The sequence below is a fragment of the Pelecanus crispus genome, chromosome 2 (genome assembly GCF_030463565.1).
Source record: "Pelecanus crispus isolate bPelCri1 chromosome 2, bPelCri1.pri, whole genome shotgun sequence".
In the NCBI taxonomy this organism is placed as follows: Eukaryota; Metazoa; Chordata; class Aves; order Pelecaniformes; family Pelecanidae; genus Pelecanus; species Pelecanus crispus.
The window spans coordinates 162,489,737-162,503,262 of NC_134644.1; positions in this window are offsets into that span (position 1 = coordinate 162,489,737).

Below are 13,526 nucleotides of genomic sequence, written 5' to 3' on the forward strand. Positions count from 1 at the left end.
TGGCTATGCAGATAGGCTGCTATCGCACGGATTTCTTGGGTGCCAGCACGGACTATGGATAGGAGGCCAGCTGTCAGGGCACTCATCTGCGGAGTGGGAGAGTTGATCTGTAGTTTCTGTCTCTGTGAACCAGCTTCATCAGAAGAGATCGAGCTGATGGAACTCGGGATTCCTGATAAACTGGCGCTCAGAGCTCTCCCGAGAGGGGGCAGCTTTGGATTTAACCAGATCCACCTGTGTAAAAGGCCTGATTTATCAGTGTTTGGATGAAATGGCAGCTCTTTCTGCATGACGCTGATGTGGCAGGCATGCTTTGAGTGATGTCAAGACTGGTTGTGAATGCACTCAGCAGCAGAAATTTGCCTGCTCAGCTCTATACAGATGCTAACCCAGCGCCCAGGGCATCACATGCACTGCCCAGGTTAGACAATAGCAGAACTGAGAATTTAAAGATCCGCGTTTTAGATGAACGGGTTATGTTAAGCACTTTTTGTCCTTCAAGTAAGTGATTGAATCTCATATACACAGAGTTCCTGTGCATTGCTCAACAGACCCTTTAAGTTGTTGCAGAACATTGGGTTCATCCCTCCCTACTTGAGTATGTCATTTGATTTAAATACTGAGCTGCCATCCTCTGCTGGTTTCCGGTGCCTGAAATCTGTGACACACTCCCTTTAGTGAGGCTCAGACACAAGAATTTGCCTGGTTTAATCTAGTTTCAGGATCAAGGCTGTTAAGAAGGAGAACAGTCACAACCGTTACTCAGAATATACAAGTTAAAAAAAAAAAAATCAATGTGAAGAGACAGTCCTTTTTCTCTCTAATAATTCTGAACAGATGCTTAATTTTACATGTATCAGGCTGGATGTGTGTGATGATAGCTCTTCTATAATTAACAATCTTTTTGTAGCTCTTGTAAAAAGTTGTCATTCCAGAGGGATAGGTAAAAGCCAGAGGATTATTTCATTCAGTGCTGAGGATGTTGATACCGTGATGCTGACTCCGTAGCCCTTCAAGCCTGGTGGCATTTCATCACCATTTCAGAAGGTGTGCTATCAGAAAGACAGAATTCAGGAATATACCAAGTGCTCATTTAGGGCCCCAAATACAAGGAGGAGCTACCTGCTTCACCACGATTAGCAGAGACCAGCCCTTTTTCTAATGCTGATGTAGCCCTGGTGTCCCATCAGAGGGACCGAGTTCCCTCCCCTCTTTGCTCCCTTCTCTCTCCAATTAACCCCTGTTCTGATTGGGGGAGCTTGCTGTGTTTAACCATTCTGCTGTCACCTCAGGCTGACGCATGAGGTGGCCCCACCAGCATGGTTTACTCAGAGCACCACAGTAAGTTCCAGACAGAAAAGCAAAGTTTGTTGAGAGCCGCTTTGCCAAGTGCCTGCAGAAGCCGCGCATGCCACTGTAAAGCTGATGGCGAGGAGGCAACTTCACTGCCAGACATCGCTAATTATCAGCCCTGTGATCACTGATGTATTGAAACACCTAAGATTCAAGTGACTTTATACTAGAGGCACACATACATATGGGGTACACCATACAGGAGAGCACGACTCGGTGGTCCTCAGGTATGGCTCCAAGGTGGCTGGTCCAGCCACCCAGCCCAAGTGGTGTGCTAGGGAGAGCCTCACTCCTTGATGCAGGGGAGCTGGGCTCATGCTACTATGGGATATGAAGTAATACAAAAACTTTGACATTACTGCAGGGCTGATTTGCTGGGGTGCACTAGCACAGCAGGATCAGCATGTGCTCACTTATGCTCCATGCTGTCAATAGCCTGTGAGACTTTTAATCTTCCCTGTGTCCAGATGATGTCCCGATGTCTCCAGCACAAAGATGTGCTGCTTATTCACTTTCAGTACAATGATTTCTTAGAGCAGCTTAGCTTTCCATTCCCTTTCAGCCTTCTTTACCTTGTCCTTTCCCACAGTGAAGTCTTTTGGTTGTCCAGTTATTACAGTATTTATGTGCTGAGAGCCCCTAAGTGGTGGCTTTTGGGGATAGGTCACCCTTGAGTCAGGCACTGAACAAAGCGAGGAGAAACCCCCCTGCCCTCAGGTCAGTTACTCATAATCCCACAGTCTCCCAGCTTCTGTATTCTGTTGGGTAGTGGAAATTCTCCAACACTTTTACTTCTAGACATTGTAGGGCAAGACCCTGATAGCCTTATATTCCTAATGGGAGGACATCCTACCTCACAGGTAGTTCCTCTCACCTCCATCAGGCTGTTGATGCAGTAAGCTGCAGCATGAGATAGGACACCCACGTCTCTCCTGCCTTTTATCTCTTCGTCGCTGCTGCTTTTTAGTTGAGAATATAGTTTATTTGAAAACTAACCTCTTTTATTCGCCTGTGTGGGACTTAAAAAAAAAAAAAAAAAAAGCTGTTTTTTTCTGGCACTCATTTGCTTGGTCAGTGCATTTTTGCAAACTCACACATGACCAGGTCTGTCTTGAGAAAATACCATTTCTCAGTTGGCCAGCAGAGAGAGCAGTCAGCATTCGGTGGATGTGCGGGTTGGGATGCCTGGCCAGAGGCGCTCTCCTGCACGCTCGGCCCTGCAGGTAGCTGTTAAAAAAAAATAATTCTAACAGCAGTGCAGAGGTGATCTGTACCTTGCAAGGTTGGGGCTAATGGGTTACGTATTGCCCTTGGCTGCCTGAGTCTGTAATGTCAGTGCAAGTCCTTCCTGCGCATCAAGAGCTATATGCCAGCCAGCATTGTCAAACCACCTACCAGTTTTGGGGGATCTGTTCAGCATTCACAATCCCTACCAAAATGGGTGTATGACACCTTAGAATATCAGACTAATTGCTTTGCTATTGATTTATGGACTTCAGAGGCTAAATTTAGGTACCTGGGATGCTGCAATCTGATCTGCGCTGTTAAGGAGGCAGGGAGGTACTGGGGTGCATTTGTATGAATCAGATTCCAGGATGAGAGCCCCAGTTGGGACATTTTGGCCTGCATGGCCTTCTCTCCTCACCCCCTTATCGTCCAGCCAGGGCCTCGTGCATGCTTTGAAGCACTGTTGCTCTCCAAACATCTACTGTAAAAAGGTTGCCTCTGGGCTTCGCTTTTCTTTTGTTAGAATGACTTTGGTCCAAATTTTCTCATTTTTCATAGGTTTTGCCCCGCCTTTTCAGCAAACACAGGTTGTAGACTGAATGACCCGAGAAAGCTGTACCAGGGAATAGGAAGGAGTTGGGAAAATCCCACCATGTCCCTGCAGTAGTCACAGTTACCTCCCACCAGGTGCCTTGCAGAACCATTACTGAGGCACCACCCGTGACCCAGGTGCTGGCTGACCCCGGCGACCGGCACAAGCCATGCTGCTGGAGGGCAGGACCTGCGGAGCATCACTTCACACGTCACCCGGCTGAGCAGATGGCTCCAGCTTTGGCGGGGTTGCCCTCCTACGACGCTTTGGATTTGCAGGCTTGGAGAATCTCGTATCTGGACATCTGTCTCTCTGCAGGTAATTACCTACTCAGAAATTTGAGGGAGGGTATGCTGGTGATTTTCTTCTCCCTTCTGGCTTCCTCCTTATGCAGGAGTTGGCCCAGTTGAGGCCAAGGCTAATGAAGCATACCCAGAGAGTGAGCGTCTGGAGACATCTGCTCATGTTTGCTCAGCAGCTGCGTGCACCCTTCCCCGTGGAGCTCGGCTCTCGGTGAAGATTTTCGTTCGTGATCATGGAGTCAGAAGAGAAGCACTCCGTACAAATGCAGCCTTTCAACAACTTAAGTGCAGCTGCAGTAATGGTTCTGGAAAATCTCTCCAGTTTGACCTAAGATAAACAAATATGGTTGCTTAAGTATCCTCAATGTTTCCTTATACTTACAGTAGGAAATACCTTGGATACTGAGGGCAGCTAAAACAAATCTTACTTAGTTATCTAAGGCCTCTGGCAAGTCCCTGAGTTTCTGAGTGAGCTAAGCCACTTCCTAGGCATGACATGTACCGAGCTTTGTTTTATAGTGATGAAAATAAGTATTCAAAGGACCTGGGCTGTAAACTGTCACTCACAAAGTCCAAGTGAAGTGGTATTATTCACCTGAAGTTCATTTCGAGTGTCTGGCGCTGGTGCAGAGGAAGATGAGCAGGGTGTTTCTGATGAGCTGGATTCCTGACATTATATTACTTAAAAGCAGGAAATGCTTATTTGGCCTGGTTCAGTGTCATACCGGCCTTCCCATGCAAGGCTAAATCTGGAACCCAAACACTGCAATAAGGCAGGAATCATTATATGTTATTTTTTTTAAACGGCCTACACAGTAAGAAGATGGTAGTTATCTCAGCCTTCCCTTCTTTTTAGTATGCAATTGTGGCGGCGTGCTTCCCACCGTCTCAGCTTGGCTGCTGAAATGGCAACGCACCAACTCCACGCTTGGAGCCATCCCGAGAAAATGTTCTGCTGCAGCTTTTAACCATTTAGCTGTAAAGCTCCCTCCGCTTCCACCGTTTCTAACTGCTGGGGTGAAGCAAGGGTTTCCAGTCCTTGTTTATATCTAGTGTAATCAGTTCGGCTATTTATACTGTACTCATCACAGAGCACTTTGCTGTATGAAATGGTCACATTTATATTTATACCAGTGCAAAAACAAAGTCATCACAAATCGAGGCGGCGACATTCAGAGTATTTCTTCCTTGCTACGTGATGCTGTTTCTTCAGCAGTTCAAACTCTTATCAGGCAAAGTCACGGTCCTAGGAAGAAAATACTGCCCACTGTAAGCCAGGAATCCCACCGGTGTTTATCTGCACTTGTGTTTTTGTCTTGCGTGAAGTAAATGCGACTATTTAGTCAAGTAGCTTCTACCAGCTGCTACCTCGGTATGAATATGCAGCACTGCCAGCAAAGTCCATAGAGTTGTCTTAGTACAGCTGAAAGCAGAGTTTGATCCGCTCTGCCAGAGGTACTAAAAATACCTTTTAATATGCTAAGGTACATGTCTGGCCAGAAGTTGTTTTCAAATGCATCCTTCCATGGAGTTGCTACAAAGTAAACGGAGCCTGCCCCGCCTGGGTCCCGAGATGCAAAATAACCAGTGCTGGGAGCAGCCGCGGGGGTCCAGCCTCTCCCCTGGCTGGGGGGCACCAGCACGGCGCTCCCCCGGCCCTGTTCCCAGCAGCAGGTTGGGAAGAGGGGGCCTGGAGGGGATTTGCACTGCCCTACCTGCCATATTTGTCAGAGGTGTTTTACTGGGAAGGTTGTTTCCTTAATCCTTGTTCTCATTTAACTTATTTGATAATTATTAAATAAAAAAAACCCAGGTTGGGTATTTTTGATATTGGAAAGGCCAAGTGAGGGACTTGTTTTCCAGCAGAAAAGAGCCACGCGCAGTCCTAGCAGCCAGTGCTCACCAGCCTCTCCAAGCTCACACGGTGCACGGAGGTCAGGTCTGTGCACGGAGGCAAAGCCCCAGCCTCCTCCGAGCCGCTGCCAAAGGCTGCACAAGCAGGGGCAAAGCAGCCACCCTCCCCGACAGCTGCAGAGCCCGAGTGAAGCCTTTCTGCCAATGGTCTCCGCGGCCTCGCTGCTTTGAACCGCTGCGGAAACCCGCGGCTGTGGAGCGGCTCGGCCCAGCCCAGCGGGCGCAGGTCCCCAGCCCTGGCCGGGGCCACCATGTCCCTGTCGCTGGCTCCGTGCAGGGGCAACGTAGGTGGTGGAACTGGCAGCACGTTACCACCCCATTTAGGGTGCTTGCTGGGTTTACAGAGCTCCTCAGAAATGGCGATTATTTGTGCTCATTCAATAAGCAAATGCCCTGGCTTAGGAAGTGGAGTCCATGGCAAAAAAAACACACATGGAGCTTGTCCCGCCTTGAGGACATCTGGGGCCCTACACGTGACAAAAGCACACGTGTGGACTCCAAAAGAGCCATTACCATCTTCACCGTCACTCGGTCTTGTCTGAGATGGCATCGTATCTCGCAGTAAGGTCCTCTGCCCTGCCTGCGTCGTGCAGTAGAGCCTGCTCCCAAATAACGTCGTAACTACTCCTCACTGCTGATTAATGAATGCCCTTTGGATAATCATCTATGGAGCTCCAGCGGTACGGCCATTAGCACAGCTGGATTAGCAAGTGGAAGCTTTGTTCCGAGCTTTCTGTAATAAAACACTGCTGCGCTGTGGCACGCAGGCTAGCTAGGGTTTCACCGCCAACTTAAGAAAATGAGGGCAAAGGGTGATTAAATATTAAGTGGGATGCAAGATCCTAGCTTATGCAGTTCATCTGGTAACCTGAGAATGGGCTGGAGGTAAAAGTGGCTTCCTGAGATACCCGAGAGGGTATTACAGCAAAACACCCTGGCCGGCAAGAGGAGCTTTGTGGTTCCTCCATCAGTTTCCAATGCCAAGAGGCTTCAGGGGTAACGTGTGCTCACAGAGAGGGACTAAAATGAGGATCTTTGGAATATCTGTGTCTTTTTCTGTTCAGATTTCCACCTTCTCTGTAAATCAAACACCATTTCTGTCTGTGTTAAGACTGTCAAGCAGGCTATACTTACATCAGGCAGAATATATTCGTGAAAAACGAAAAAAAAAGAGGTTCGTGATTAATGCAGACACATTCCTTCCCCACCACAGGATGAGCCATGTCCTAAAGCCTCTCCTTCAAGCTGAGCTGCTGCTGACAAGAAAATTATTGCCCTTCCTTACACTACAGAGACAGGCTTCTGAAAGACAGCTTTTATTAATTGTACGTCTGTATGTCTGCACGTGCGTGCCTGTGTGCCTCTCTATGGATGCTTATGTAGATGCCTCCTTTCACGGCAGCGTGGTTTGCAGCGGGTATCGGCTCCCATGCTTGCTAAGCTCTCCTTGGCGTTAGCAGTGAGCGGCGTTAAGTGACATCCTCACCGCTCCCATTAGCAGCTGGCTCTTCCTGAGGAGGACCCGCACCCGGGCAGCTGCCACCCGGCCGGGGGTAAGGGCTGCAAGGGCTGCGGCTCCACGCCCTCCCTCGCTGGCATGGGCACGAGCAAGTAAATCCAGATAAATTGAGGCTGTTCCCGTTCCGAGGCTCTTAGGCCAACATTTTATAGCACTCCTAGTGACTTTGACCCCCATCACCCCCCCCACATCCCATACCCCCTTGCAAACATTTAAAGATGTTATTTTTTTTGGATCTAAGCCGTGCCAAAGCTTGGTTCCTTTAGGAAGACAAACTGGCAGTGGAAACATTGACAACTACACAGGCAAATATTGTATTGCTTAAAAAACTTTATTTAGACTGCTCCATTGCGGGGGGAGTCAGTTGTTTGTTGGCTTTTTTTTTCTTTTGGATGGTGCTAAAGACGCCGTAAAACTAGCTACAGTATTATTCTAGTGATTTGTACACTTCATATTCATGTGCCTTCAAAATTAAAAGCAATCATGATAAAATGAAGCAAATAAACAGTCCTCAGGGGGACCTAATCCCTCTCCTCCACATGCTCCCAGCAGTCACCAAAGCCAGCGGGGGTCCCGGGAGGGCAGGAGCGGCGGAGCCCGGGCTGAGCAGCGCGGAGGATCCTTGGCAAGGCTCCGTTGCTCTGCCATGGGGTTATTAATGTTTCTGGCCAGCTGACAGCATGCGTGGCGAGCGTAAACATTTGGCTCCAGCGAAGAGTCACAGAGGAGGGGGGTGAGTTGCGTGCGAGATAAACAGGGTCCCTGCGATAGCACCCAGCTGGGCGAGGGCTGTCCCCCTGCTCATCCCGGAGCCTTGGGGGGTTGAGAAAAGCTTGAAAATACACCACTGGGGCTATGTTAGGGGTCTAAGGAAAGAGCTCAGAAGCGGTACTGAAGATGCTTACCGTACCGCTTTTGATCGTGGTGTATTTTGCATCCAAACAGCAGCCATTTTGTAGGGGGCCGGGGGGATACAAGTAAGTAGGTAAAGAGCACCCAGGCCTCCGCTTTCCAGCTCTTTCTGAGCAGACCAGCTGTTCGCACTGCTTCAGGCTTAATTCGTGCTCTGGGTTCGTTGCAACAGGCTTTTGACACTCGGGTCTTACCCTGTATGTGGGCGGACAGAGCGGTACTGCTGTGCTGCCGCCGGCGGTAAGCAAGCCTTCGCGCTCTTCCCTTCCTGAAGGGCCGAGCAAGGGAATTTTGCATTTTTTTACAGTCTCTAGTTCAAGTAAGGAGTAAATAACTTCGTAAATATTTTACAAAGACCTTGAGGCCTTCGGCAGCCTGAGCAGAAGGGGTGTGAGGTGCAGTTGCCCACAGGGGGGTACAAACCTGCTCTGCCGGGCTCCGTGTGCCGGAGGACGGGTGGCACGTGGGGGCCTCTCTCTTGCAGGCATCACGCGTGCATGTGCATGTGTGTGAAACCAATTAACTTGGCTTTTTTTTTTTTTTTTTTTTTTTTCCCTTCTGAATGTTCAGCATAAGCAGGGAATAATAAAATGCAACTTTTCCGCAGGGACCAGAGGAAACAAATTACTGCCTCTGTGTAACTGAGGGCAGAGTCTGGCTCATTATTTTCTGTGAAAAAATTCCCACGAGGCCTTGTGGAAACTCAGCTTTTTTTTTTTCTTTCTCATTTTTCTACTTCCTTAAACTTTCCAAAATACTCTGCTGTAACATATTTTCCCCAGTCACGTGTGCTACTGAGGAGAGAAAAGGTTAAATTCTCCTTTCGTACTATAATGTAATTCATTTCCTGTTTTTCACAACTGTCTAGACACAGATCTAACGAGCATTAACCCTGAATCCCACCATTGGGTTAAAAATAAAGGCTTTAAATATAAAAGTGTGTGGTAAGCGAAAGATTGTAGGTTTCTACCTACCGCCAGGAGTCAGCTCTTTTAAAGGAGAACCATTTAATTGTCTATAAGCAAGAAAAAAAAACAAATAAAAGCACTTCAGTTTCAGAGGTTTAAAAAGGCTCCTGGTTGCTTTATATACACAGGCGCTGTTGAGCCATGGCACGGACAGGTTGATTCCCCTTCAGGAGTTATATTTGTCTGGATTTACACCTCCAGCTATATCCAAAAAAGAAAGAATAAATTCCACTTCATCAAGAGAGCTATAAAAAGACCAGGAGAAAGTCGTTTAAGAGAGAGCCCATGTTGAAAACCATGGTCAGGTTCTGGTGGGAGACCCATGGACAAAATGTCCCCCAGGCCCAGCGGAGGAGGGTGCCCCAACCCCAAGGGGAAAAGTAATCACTGCGGTACCAAGGGCACCTCGTGTGGGGAAGGCAAGGCCCCAGTGCATTGAGTCCCAACCTGCCAAAGCATTTAAACGCTTGTTCAGTCACGACCGGACCCAACGGGACTCTCATCAGCTTAAGCTGGATCATGGTTGGGCTGGACACAGGCCCTAGGTTAAGCCTGGCAATCGCCCCACGGGTGCGTAGCCACCTCTGACGCTCTTCCCGCAGGCTGGGCTGCCCTGCCAGAGCAGGATGAAGGAGAGGAAGAGATTTCTGGCCCATAAGATGAGCTAAACCCCTCACAAAAGGGTGAGCTTTGCCTGTGGAGGAAAAGCAAGGAGAAAACAAAAGTGCAGCCCACCCCGGCACTGGGCACAGGCAGGGAGCGAGGAAGCTTCTAGGCTGTCGCTGACAGTTTGTCACACATACCATTCCCATCAAAGATTACCCATAGAGACATCATTTTTTATGTACTTCACAAATAAGCTTATTCTTGCAGTCATATATTTTTAACTCAATGCTCAAAAGCCCTGTTAAAATAAGTCAAAATTCATGGTGTGCCGTGAAGAAGAGGAACTCGCATATCCTGCACTGACTGTGTTTCCCTGTCTATAAATGCAAACCCCACAGTGGTGTTTGTGTATCTTTCCTGTGAAGCTGGGAGTGGGCGTCTTTCCTGTCCTGCCACCCATCTTCAGCAGTCACACGAAAGCAGCAGCAGCCCTGGGCCAGACCCACGACCTCGGCCGCAGAACCTGCGGGTGCTGCCTCCTGCCTTCAAGGCCTGTTCTGACCAGGACCAAAACGATCCAAGGAAAACATATTAAAAAGACATTAGTTTGTTTGTTTTCTACTAAAAAGCACAGCATACTATGCATCAAGAACAGCAAGGGGTGAACTGGCATCTTTCCAGCTTAGGGAAGGCCTTTGAACCCACACAACTTATTTATAGAGCCTTTTAGAAAACAGCTCTCCCATTTCTCCAATTTTGATGACAGATGCAGCTCTAGGTTTGTCACAAATAAAGCAACCCCCTGCATGATTGACTGGGGTTCACCCCACATCCCCCATAAAGCAGAGAAGCAGAACTGAGGATTATGGAAAGTTGGGGCAAAGCTGAGTCATAATCTTAATATTTGTTGTGCAAGTACTTTTCAAAATGCTTTTTGCCAGAACTTTTTCAGGCTCTAAGACAGACAGTGAGGGCAATTCAAGGAATTATAGAGGGTGACCTGTTGTCATTGATCAAGGCAGTACCTCAACCATGCTTTAGGCTGCCTCACCATCCATCCCTGAGCACTCTCAAAAGGATGGAGGTGGCAGTGGCAATATGATAAAAATGGAAAGGATTATAGACAGACCTCACTGACCCATGCGACATTCCTAAACAGATCAAGTATTCCCCTTAAAGGATTTAGTCTATTAAAATAAGTAGAATTGAGTACTTTCAGGAAAGTTTGAGTAAGAAATGTATCTTGACAACAGCTTTCTTATTCCCTTGTTGAAAAAGCTCTGGTGATGTTGTAGACTGTCCTATGTTTCCAGAGACTTGCATCTTAGGGTGCAACCCTCTAACTATACTCCTGAGACACAGAATAACTACAAAAAGACTTATGAAACAACTTAAACATGCCTTACTTGAGAGTGCAAATGAAATTAAAAACAAGGCATCTGCGTTTTTTGCTTATTTTCATAGCTGGCATAGCTTCCGTGAGATGACTCATCCTGTTTTACCAAAAGAACTGCTATTCCAGCCCGAGCGACATTTCATTTGCCTTTTCAATTGCTTTTCCCCAATTTACTGGGAGTCCCTGCAGTAAGCTCCTATTCACACTCCCTCTGAGCAGGAGCCCAGGTCAGACTGTTGCAGTCCTGAATCTAACTGGATGCAATTGTAACTGAAAAAAGGTAACAATCAAAGTCACTTGGATAACATGTCCAGAAAAAAACATTTCTGTAAGCCACAAGTTGGAGTTGAAGCTATCAGAAAAGTGTGAGCACCAGTGATCTCTTTTGGGGCAAAAATCACCCCTGTACTTTGGGAAGAATACAGACTCATGAGCATGACCTCCGCGTGAGCACTGTTTTTGCTGGAAGAGAGGGCTCCATTCACCTCATTTTCCTTTGAGGTACAATGAAGCAACAGCTCTATCCTGGGTATTCTCCACGTACCTACTGCCACGACAACCCAAGTTCTGGATATTCCTGCACAAGTGTCTCTGCTTACAGTCATCAGAAGCTCAAGGCTGATAAGGTCACCAACTTGGAAGCAATGAGACAACCAACTCTGTGGTTCACATTGTTTGAACATTTATTGCAATTCAGTGTCAAAAATATTTTACAAAAATACATTACTGTCTGCACAGAACAGCTGTAAAAATCAGAGTTGAACATGCAAGGGAAGAAAAAAGTGTGCAAATTTATAATGGAAGTATTTTAACCACACAATAATATTAAACAGAAGTCTTATTATACAAAGGATGCCTTTCACTTCATATCATCTCTAGTTACAACTTTAAGGAAAAAACAAAACAGAACACACGCTCTCTTCCATATATAAGTAGGTATTTATAATTACTGTAGATTAGTTCCTAAAGATGAGCATATTTGTTATTTCAAATTAAAATGTTCTCTTGGCAGCAGACCTGTTAGCATTCTGTGCAGAACATGATGGCTGAAGAAATGTGAGTTCCACCCTCAGTTACCTTCCCAGGAGGAGAAGCAGCAACGCTTGGTCAATGGAGGGGGAATCTCTCTGGTGTTCAAGGTATTAAAATACTAGAGACTGCATGTGTCAAGGACAAGATGGATTTGTTCTCCCTAAGGCCAGATCCTGCAAAGCCGATTTGCTACCAACAAAGTCGCTGGAGGAAGACGTGGGATAGAAATCGGGTGCCAGTAAAGCCACTCACGCAGCCCAACAGCCACACGCTGACAGCTGCGTGGATGGCTGGCCACATCTTCAGAGCCTTTAACAAGCATCATTATAAGCAATGAGCTGAGAAAAGCAGCACGAGCAGAACACCAGAGTCCCAAACTGTGTAACACGGAGTCTTTAACAAACTGATCAGCCATCAGCTCCATGGGGTCTATGTTTTTGCAAACAGGCCAGCCAGGAAGAGTGGCATTTTAATTTAAAGCTATGTCTTTTTGGCAAAGTGCTGATCTACGGGGAAGCTGTGCAATGGGTTTGTAAGAACAACCACAGAGGACAATGCTGGTTTACTGTACCAAGTGGGAGATAAACGTGAAACAACACATCTGATTTATTAGCTACATAACAGAATTTGAAATGTTCCTGCTCTAAATCAAATTTTAGCTACTAAGGGCCAAGGAATTTTCTGGGCAGGAAAAGCTGTTTTAGTACCTGCATATGTTCTAGAAGGGGATAGCTTCGCAGGAATAAGTCAAACAGAAATGGGAACACAAACAGTTCAAAACCTGGTGGCAAAGAAAAAGAATAAAAAAAGATATTCCCATATACAGAAAGTGATAGGGTGCAATTAAATGTTTACATACAAAGCAATGTCTTCAGAGCAATACAAGTTTTCCTAATCACTTTACAAAACAAAAAGATCTAGAAACTCCCACAATTAAAGAAACCCAAACAATATAAGAGGAGGTGCACACATTTTTATGATCAAACTTTACCATACCATAGTTAGTATAAACGGCTTAAGGTATGTACAGCTGAAATTGTGCCTCTTGAAGTGGGTATCACATTAAAACAAACTCCAAATACCTGCCTCTTCTAGAAAGCTGAAACAAACATATCCAGCATCTCTCCCTTCCTAAGCCTCCTCCCCTGCACAGATCTATTTTTCCTCTTCGCAGCACCATGTTCTACACTGTTGCACTGGTTAACACATCCTCTGAAGACAATGAGATGTCTCTGGATATGCTGGCAGGAGAAAACCCCAAAGGGAGCAAAAACCTCTCGTTTCCTAGTATAAGAACTGATGCATGTCTAATGGGAATGCATCAATTAACTGGAAAGTGAAATGCTGTTTGAAAAGAACATTCTATTTCCAAAATACAAGTAGAAGCCTGTTTTCCCTTCACAACAGCTTTGCCACAATTGTCATAAAATAAAGAGGTTCTTTTTGTGTGAGAGCAAGATACTGATCACTTTGTTTATAAGTGGTTAGACTAAGGTATCTGGATACAACAGCATTTCATTTTAATTACAGTACAAGAGTACTGAATTCACCATAATATCTCCCTGTACCAGCCACTTGTGAAAGAATGAGTCTCCCAAAGAGATCAAGGTCTTATTGCTGTAGCAGGAGGGTAATGACTGAGGCACTAACTGAATGAGGCTTATTCTGTTTCTTTTTGTTTAGTCTGTTTTGTTCTCCAGTACAG